Genomic DNA, 10,338 nt, shown 5'->3' on the forward strand with positions numbered 1-10,338 from the left:
TTGTGAAAATGACTATACTACCAAATGCAGTCTACAGATTCAATGTGATGCCTACCAAATTACCAATGACATTTTTCACAGAACCAGAACAAAAAATTTCACAATTCATATGGAAACATGAAAGACCCTGAAGAGCCAAAGCAGTCTTAAGAAAGAAGAAAGGAGCTGGATGAATCCATCTTCCTGACTTCAGACTATACTACAAAGCTACAGTCACCAAGACAGTATGGTACTAGCACAAAAACAGAAATATACACCAATGGAACAAGATAGAGAACCCAGAAGTAAACCCACACACCTATGGGTACCTTATTTTTGCAAAGGAAACAAGAAAATACAATGAGGCAAAGACAGCCTCTTCAATAAATGGTGCTGGAAACTGAACAGCTACATGCAAAAGAAGGAAATTAGATCATTACCTAATGCCATACACAAAGATAAACTCAAAATGGATTAAAGACCTAAATGTAAGACCAGAATCTATTAAACTTTTAGAGGAGAATATAGGCAGAACATTCAATGACATAAATCAAAGCAAGATCTTCTATGATCCATCTCCTAGAGTAATGGAAATTTAAAAAATAAATAAACAAGTGGTACCTAATAAAACTTAAAAGCTTTTGCATAGCAAAGGAAACTTCAAAGTGTCAAGACAACCCTCAAAATGGGAGAAAATAATAGCAAAGGAGACAACTGAAAAATAATTCATTTCCAAGATATATAAGCAGCTCATACAACTCAATACCAGAAAAGCAAACAACCCAATCAAAAAGTGGGGAAGAGACCTGAAGAAACACTTCTCCAAAGAAGACATACAGATGGATAACAAGGACATGAAAAGATGCTCAGCATCACTCACTATTAGAGAAATGCAGATCAAAACTACAATGAGGAGATTGGAAAAAGATGGCGAAGGAGTAGGAGGACGTTGAGTACATCTCTCTTCATGGATACATCAGGTATACCCCTTCAGACACAGAAGTGCATGCAGAACATCAGCTGGGAGCAGACAGGAGTATCTGACCAGTGGAAAAGAATACATAGAACCATGCCACACTAGGTAGGATGAAAATACCAAGGGGAAAAACTGGAGTGTTCATACAACTGGACCTGCCCTCAGTGGATGGGGGAACTGAAGCAGAGGTCTGATCCCCACATCAGGGCAATTGTCTGAGTCAGAGGAGAAACATTTAAGGCTGAGAGTGAAATAGCTGATCTGCAGCAGCCTAAATGGAATGAGAATCAGACATACGCTGACAGGGACGCAGGTACTGGAAGACTCAGTGGCTTGGAGTTGGAGTTTAGGGGTTGTGGAGCAATTCCAGGGTGAGAGCTGCTGTTGACTGGAGAGAGATGGATCGAGGGAATGTGAGGGAGGAGACTATGGTGGGAAATGCCTGTGGAGGAAAGCCAGGCAGCCATGAAAGCAAGGCAATACTGCTGAGTCACGCGTACGGGGTGGTGCCATCACCATAGCCTCTCAGACCACGCATGCCAGCATGGGCATTTGAACAATAGAGAGGCTGGCCCGCTAAATGCCTGACACACAGAACTACAGAGTAGGACCCCACACAGGGTGCCTCTTTAGTGCCTGATGCACCAAACAACAGAGGTGTACCCCAGGCAAGGGAGCCCTCTAAGTGCCTGAATGGGCAGAGTTACAGAGAAAGACTGACCAAAGAGGCCTTCTGATCCCCAGCTACGAGAGGCTCGAAAAAGACTGATAGAGCCATAACTCCTGGGGCAGAGGCAGTGCGTGTCCTTGCACACTTGGTGCTTCCAGGACGCCCACAAGCCAAGCAGCTGTGCCAACTTCATGTTCAACCCTCACTGGGGCAGAGCTGCCACAGGCAAAAAAAGTCTTGCATCTATGTGCACAGACTGTTATATCTGACTCTTTGCGAACCTGTAGACTGTAGCCTGCCAGGCTTCTCTGTCAGGGGGTTCTCCAGGCAAGAATACTGGAGCGTATTGGCCAATACTGGTTGTCATACCCTTCTAGAGCACTATATTCCCTTCTTCTCTAGCCACCAACACCCCTGAGTACCTGGTGCTGCCAGAACCCCTGTGACCCAAGCAGCTGCACCACCTCCACACCTGGCCCTTACAGGGGCAAACCCAAGTCCTCCACGGCAGCCTCAGGAGGAAACGCACATGCAGAGGCGGAAATAAAACCATAATTGAAACCCAGGGGCACTGTGACAAAGGATGAAGACCCAAAACCTTCCCACCAGCTGTACAAGCTGCAGATTAAATCTACGTGATCAACTAGGCAGACTGTGTCTATGGAATATATAAAAGGCCATTGAGAGCTGCCACACACACACACACACACACACACAAATGCACTAGTTCTCATAGCTGTGGACACTGGAGGCAAGAACACAGAGGAGAAGGACCAGATTGGAATCTGAGCTGCCCTCACAACAGGTCCAGAGTGCAAGGGCATCCTAGGCAGGTGAAGTGAACTGTGACTCCCATCAAGGGACAGGACTCTGACAGCAGTGACTAAAGAAAAACACTTATTATTCTTATGTTTTGACTTGTTCTGTAGATTCTTTTAGATTTTTTTTCTTTCTTCTTTTCCCCTTTGTTGTAGTTGTCGATTTTATTGGCACTCTGAAATCTAATTAAGCTTTGGAGCTTTTTTTTCCTCAGTCACATTTTGTATTGTTATAAACCTGCCTCTATGTTGGGATTTTGCAGTTCTGTGGAGTTTTCCTTTTTTCTCTCTCTTTTTTATTTTAATTTTTAAAACCGATTATTATTCTTTAACACTTATTCCTTTGTTTGCTTTTCCTACTGTTCTTTCCCCCTTGCAATTAATCCTTAATGTATATAAATCTTCATCTACCTCGATTTCACTATGCATATCTATTCTTTATTTTTTCTTTTCCTCTCAACATATTTGTTAGTTTTATTTTTATTGCTTTATTCCCTAATTAACACCTTGCTTTAGTTTTGTTTTCCTTTTTGTGCTTCAGTTAGTTTTGTTCTTAACTAGTAGATATAATTTTTGGTTTCCTTTGTTTTCCGGGTAAATTTACTGTACTTTATGTTTGTTGAACTGTTTTGAGTTTGCTGATGGGTGTATATGTGTATGTGTATATTCAGTCACCCTTTTTATTGTTGTTATAAACCTCTGTGTCTACGTTGGGCTTTTGCAGTTCTGTGAAGTTCCCTCCCCACCTTTTTGTGGTCCTTTTTTCTTTCTTCTTCCTTTTTTCTCCTTTTCTCTTTTTTATAATATTAATTTTTAATTTTTAAACCTATTATATTTTTTCTACATTTATTTCTTTGTTTGCCTTTCCTACTATTCTTTTCCCCTTGAGTCAATCTTTAATGTACATAAATCTTCATCTACCTCTATTTAACTTTACATATCTATTCTTTCTTTTTTCCTTTCTGTCCTTTCCTCTCAACATATTTATTAGTTTTGTTTTCATTGCTTTATTACCCACTTGGCACCTGACTTCAGTAGTTTTCCAGTTTGTGCTTTGGTTAGTTTTGTTCTTAACTGGTAAATATAAATTTTATTTCCTTTGTTCGCCAGGTCAATCTGCTGTACTTTATTTTTGTTGGGCTGCTTTGACTTTGCTCATGGGTATATATGTGTATATTCTATTATTTTAATTATTATTTGCCTGATTTTGTAACTGCCATTTGTCTGGAGTTCATCTTTGGTTTCTCAATTTGGGGTATTTGTTTTAATCTCACTTAATGCCATAACAAACCACTTGTGGAATTTTCGTTTCTGACCAGGGATCAGGCCCTGAGCCTTTGGAGTAGGAGCACCGATTTCAAGACCGTAGACTACCAGAGAACTAGCCCTAGGGAGGATCAAATAGTGAGAACTCGCACAAAGCAAACTACTTGAATACAAGACCCGGAATCACCCAACCACCACTAGCACTCTGTGCAGGACACCTCATCTAAACAACAACAACAAAAAAAGTACAAACCAAATCATAACCAGACAGGATTACCACCTCACTCAGCCTTGCCCATCAGAGGAAAAACAACAACAACAACAAAAACTGAGCACAAATCTCACCCTGTACAAAGTTTACACAAACAACTGGACCAACTTTAGGAGAGCAGAAACCAAAAGAAAGAAAGAATTCAACCTTGAAGCCTGGGAAAAGGAGACCTCAAACAGAATAAGTTAAAAAAAAATAATGAAAAGGCAGAGAAATACTACACAAATGAAGGAACAAACTACAAACCCAGAAGTCCAAATAAATGAAAAGAAAAGAAACAAAGTACCTGAAAAGGAATTCAGAATAATGATAGTAAACATGATAAAAAAAAAAAAAACCTTGAAAACAAATTGGAGAAGATGCAAGAATCAATTAACAAAGATATAGAAGAATTAAAGACTATACCAAGGCAAACAACACAATTACTGAAATTAAAAATACTCTTGAAGGAATCAATAACAGAATATCTGAAGCAGAAGAACGAATCAGTGAGCTTGAAGATAAAATGGTGGAAATAACTTCGGAAGAGCAACATATAGTAAAAAGAATGAAAAGAATTGAGGATAGTCTCAGAGGCCTTTGGGACAATTTCAAATGCACCATATGTGAATTATAGGGGTCCCAGAAGAAGAAGAGAAAAAGAAAGGCTATGAGAAAATTTTTGAAGAGATTATAGTTGAAAATTTCCCCAACATGGAAAAGAAAATAGTCAATCAAGTCCAAGAGGTGCAAAGAGTCCTATATAGGATAAACCCAAGGAGAAAAAAGCCAAGATTCATATTAACAAAACTAACAAAGACTAAACACAAAGAAAGAACCTAGAGGGATGGGATGGGGAGGGAGCTGTGAGGGAGGTTCAAAAGGGAGGGGATATATGTATTCCTATGGCTGATTCATGTTGAGGTTTGACAAAAAACAACAAAATTCTGTAAAACAATTATCCTTGAATTAAAAAATAAATTAATTTTAAAAAACAACAATGAGATACCACTTCAGGCCTGTCACTATGGCCATCATCAAAAAGTCTACAAACAATAAATGCTGGAGAGGGTGTGGAGAAAAGGGAACATTCTTGCATTGTTGGTGGGAATGCAAACTGATACAGCCACATGGAAGATGGTATGGAGACTCCTTAAAAAGCTTGGAGTAAAACCACCATATGACCCAGAAATCCCACTCCTAAGCATTTACCTCCTGAGGAAATAAAAACTGAAAAAGGCACATGTATCCCAATGTTCCCTGCAGCACTTTTTACAATTGCTAGAACATGGAAGCAACCTAGATGTCCATCAACAGATGAATGGATAAAGAAGCTGTGTTACATACATATAATGGAATACTACTTGGCCATAAAAAGGATCCCATTTGAATGCGTTCTAATGAGGTGGATGAAAATACAGCCCGTTATTCAGAGTGAAGTTAGTCAGAAAGAGAAATATAAATATCATATACTGACACATATATATGGAATAGGTAGAGATGGCACTGATGAATTTATTTTCAGGGCAGCAATGGAGAAACAGACATAGAGAATAGACCTATGGACACAGTGGGAGGAGAGGAGGGAGAAGGGGAGATTTATGGAGAGAGTAACATAGAAATTTACAATACCATATGCAACCTACACAGCCAATGGGAATTTGTTGTATCACTCAGGGAACTCAAACAGGGACTCTGCAACATGCTGAAGGGTAGGGTGAGGAGGAAGATGGGAGGGAGGTCCAGGAATGAGGGGACATGGTGTATCTATGGCTGATTCTTGTTGAATGACAGAAAACCACAAAATTCTATAAAACAATTATCCTTCAATTAAAAAATTTTTTAAATGATACAATGACTGAAGTTTTGGGAGCCATATTGCCATCATTAAGGAAAGACAGGGAATTATAGAGCAGCCAAACCAGATCTTAAAATGTTGGAGTTGATGAATTAACCAACTATAGAATTGCCTATGCGAAACAGTGGAAACAGTGTCAGACTTTATTTTTCTGGGCTCCAAAATCACTGCAGATGGTGACTGCAGCCATGAAATTAAAAGACACTAACTCCTTGGAAGGAAAGTTATGACCAACCTAGATAGCATATTCAAAAGCAGAGACATTACTTTGCCAACAAAAGTCCATCTAGTCAAGGCTATGGTTTTTCCTGTGGTCATGTATGGATGTGAGAGTTGGACTGTGAAGAAGGCTGAGCACTGAAGAATTGATGCTTTTGAACTGTGGTGTTGGAGAAGACTCCTGAGAGTCCCTTGGACTGCAAGGAGATCCAACCAGTCTATTCTGAAGGAGATCAGCCCTGGGATTTCTTTGGAAGGAATGATGCTAAAGCTGAAACTCCAGTACTTTGGCCACCTCATGCAAGAGTTGACTCATTGGAAAAGACTCTGATGCTGGGAGGGATTGGGGGCAGGAGGATCAGGGGACGACAGAGGATAAGATGGCTGGATGGCATCACTGACTCGATGGACGTGAGTCTGGGTGAATTCTGGGAGTTGGTGATGGACAGGGAGGCCTGGAGTGCTGCAATTCATGGGGTCGCAAAGAGTCGGACACGACTGAGCGACTGATCTGATCTGATCTGAATCTTTTGAAGTGAGATAATCTCATTCTTTAAGCCACTGTGATCTGGTTATGTTGCTACTTGCAATCAAAAGCATCCTTATAGTGGATGTATATTTCAAAGAGGGCTATCATAGTGTCCAAAAGAGTTCACACCCCCCATATATCTGTGTGTCATGTGCCGAGCATCACATTTTATGAGCCATGTGATCATATGAGAGTAAATACAGAGGAGACGGTCAGATTGTTGGAATCAGGAAACTTGTCACCAGAGGAATAATTGAAGGAATGTAGATGCTGCATCTGGAAAAGAGACAAATTAGAGGATGAGAAAAGTATTGTCAAACATTTAAAGGACTTTAGCATGAATGGGAAAACACTGTTCTGTGTGACCTCCAAGATTAAACATGACAGAGTTCATTTTCTCTCCTGTCATCCCCAAACACCCACTGCAAATGGGGAGAAATGTGTGAAATGGAACAGGGAAGTATAAGGGAAGAAAGGATGAATTCAGAGCTGCCATAATGGCTTGAAGAGTCTGTAACTTTTATTTCCTGCATGGGATGGTTGCTGGGAGGGACGGGGAAACTAGAAAGCTTTCTATTATCTTAACTTTGGAGCAATGTTATACATTGCCCAAGACTTTAACGAAGAAAAACATACTTCAATGAAATGAGGTAAATAAACACAAGTTATACAGAGATGTGGGGCTCCCCTGGGAGCTCAGCTGGTAAAAAATCTGCTTGCAATGTGGGAGACCTGGGTTTGATCCCTGGGTTGGGACGATCCCCTGGAAAAGGAAACAGCTACCCACTCCAGTATTCTGGCCTGGAGAATGCCAGGGACTGTATAGTCCATGGGGTAGCAAAGAGTTGGACACGACTGAGCAAATTTCACCTCACTTTATACAGAGATAAAAGAAGATTTGAACTTCACAGGGAAAGAACAGGATGCAAGGAAAAGTAGAAATGTCTATTTGAATAAGATAATGTCTAGGTCCTGAGAAGATTTAAAGATGAATAAAGTACAGCCCCCACCCTTCAAGAAGCCCCATTCCAGGGTAGGAAGTCAAAGAGAAAGGCAAAACCCCATGAGGCAGCAGCTTGGCCTGAACCCATACCTCAGTCCAGGATCACTAATAGACATGGTCCTGCTCTCTCTGGCCTTGGTTCCCCAACCATTCTAGAGCATCCTCTTCTTAGCCACATCATACAAATGATGTAAGGATTTGGTTCGGAGAGTAGAATAGTTTTCATATTATCCAAAGAGTATTTGGTAGAAAAGGAACAAATCCAAAGGGAAAATACCCTTATGGGAATTTTTAGACAATGTTACAAGTGAGATCACTTCCAAAATACCACAGGGAGGTTGAGGTAGAGAGACAGAGAGCAGAACAAATGTGATTGCTTCAGAGTTGAGATGAAAATATGGAGCATTCATCACAGATATTTATCCATAGAAGAGGAACTCTCTAAGTTTTCCTTTGTGATTGTCTGAGACCCTGAGTTTCAAATTCTACCCATATCCTCTGCCTCGAAACTTGGAGTCAGAGAAACTGTCCCCTAGCCCAGCTCTTCACCTCACTTGCTTCTCATTATTGAACAAGTCACTTCTCTCTGAGTTTTCCCATTTATAAAACTGTTTCATTCATTTAGTTGCTAAGTCATGTCCAACTCTTTGGAACACCAAGGACTCTAGCCCACCAGGCTCTTCTGTCCATGGGATTTCCCAGGCAAGAATATTGGGGTGGGTTGCTATTTCCTTCTCCAGGGGATCTTTCTGACCCAGGGATTGAACTCATGTTTCCTGCATTGGCAAGCACATTCTTTACCATTAAGGCACCATGGGTGGGCAAAACTGTTTAATATAATAATAGCATATCCACTGTAAGTTTTCTGAGAATGACACAGAAGTATGAAAGTGCCTAACACAATACCTGACACAGGAGGAGGTCCATAGAAATATTACTTTAATCTCAGCTGCCACACTCAATAAAATCCACTTTGCACATGGGAAAACAGTTCAGAGAAAACATTTGTCATTTAAAGTCAATCTGTCTTAAGTTCACTTCCTGCTGGAAATCACTAGGCGCTTGCCTAACCTCTTCATGGTTGCCTGCATCTCCTGATTCCTCCGTGCACAGATGATAGGGTTGAGCATGGGAGTCAAGACAGTGTAGCTGATAGACACAGCTTTGTCCATGCAGAAGGAAGTGAAGGGTCGGGCATAGATATAGATACTAGGAATGAAGATCATAGACACAACGATGATGTGGGTGGTGCAGGTGGAAGCTGCCTTCCTCCTCGCCTGCCCTGAGTGGAACCTCAGCATCACCAGGATGACAGTATAAGAGATCAGAAGAAGGAAGAACCAGATGAAGACCAGCATCCTACTGTTGGAGATCATAAGGAACTCCAGGAGGGAGGTGTCTGTGCAGGCAAGTCTCAGCACTTGTGGAATGTCACAGTAGAAGTTATCCAAGGTGTTGGGGTGACAAAAAGGCAATGGAAGCATCAAAACAAGCTGGACAATGGAGTGGACAAAGCCCCCTATCCAGGCAGCCACCACTAGCCCCACACACACTCAAGTGTTCATAATGGTGATGTAGTGGAGGGGTTAGGAGATGGCTATGTAGCGGTCATAGGCCACCACTGAGAGGAAGAAGACGGTCCCACCTCCCAAAAGGTGGAAAAAGAAGATCTGGGCCATGCAGCCCTGGTAGGAGATGGTCTTCTTCTCAGTGAGGAAGTCCACCAGCATCTTTGGGGCAGTCACTGAGGAGAAACAAAGATCTAAAACAGCCAGATTTTGCAGCAGGAAATACATGGGTGTGTTGTGCCTGGAATCAGAGGTCACCGTGACTATGATGAGGAGGTTTCCCATGACAGTGGTGGTGTAGACAAACAGTAACACCAGGAACAAGAAGAGCTGGAGCTCCTGAGTCTGTGAGAGCCCCAAGAAGACAAACTCTGACACCCATGTGTTGTTCCCTGAATCCATGCTATCTTCTCCATACACCTAAAGAAAACACACCACAAACAGAGATGTATAAAGTTACTATGCACCATTCTAGTCCTCAGTGACTCAAAGCAATTGTCCAAGTCCAGACAAAGGACACCCTCATGTGCAGATCATAATACCCTGGGCTGATATAAATGATCTTGTCTTTGGACAGCTGATACTGGAATACACATTCACAAGATACCTTAAATTGATCTAGAGACACATGTAACCTGCTTTTCAAAGATTCAGTGGTAATAGAGTGGTGGGAAGACACACAGAGCCCAACAGAACCAAAGTTCATAACTATATTTCTCTGAGATTTGACCTTGAGTAAATTTCTTATCTGAGTCTCAGATTTCATCTCTGTAAGAAAATGTTTTGTCTGTAAATTTGTCTAGGAGCTTGAATAAAATAATACATAGGTTTTCTAGAACAGTGTGTAAAATAATAAATGGTAATCACTCTCCTCTGTATAGTCTCCTACTCTTAAGATAGTCTCCCTTTTCCAGTCTCTAATACATTTTTGTACCAATCATTTTTCTTTCATGCAACAGTAAACAGATAATAATGTTAATGAACGTTTTCACGTGTCTATGTTTTTCTTCTACAATTCAACAAAAATGTGCTATGGATACAATCTTCATTTCAGAATTTATTTGTGCCCTGCAGCGCTCATCCTTGCTGTTAGTAACTAATAAATACCCGGTATTAACTCTAGCATGAGTGAAATATGCAGGTCCATGCAGGAGAATTTCTGGCCACAGCTGCACACCTGGGACATTTCGTTTTTCCCCATC

The 10,338-nt window shown here is 41.1% G+C and overlaps 1 pseudogene; it reads right to left on the bottom strand.

The window, feature by feature from the left end:
- Positions 1 to 8,602: 8,602 nt before the first annotated feature.
- Positions 8,603 to 9,538, bottom strand: LOC129651426 (olfactory receptor 4D1-like; annotated as a pseudogene).
- Positions 9,539 to 10,338: the final 800 nt, after the last annotated feature.

Source organism: Bubalus kerabau, chromosome 4 (assembly GCF_029407905.1).
Source record: "Bubalus kerabau isolate K-KA32 ecotype Philippines breed swamp buffalo chromosome 4, PCC_UOA_SB_1v2, whole genome shotgun sequence".
Lineage (NCBI taxonomy): Eukaryota > Metazoa > Chordata > Mammalia > Artiodactyla > Bovidae > Bubalus > Bubalus kerabau.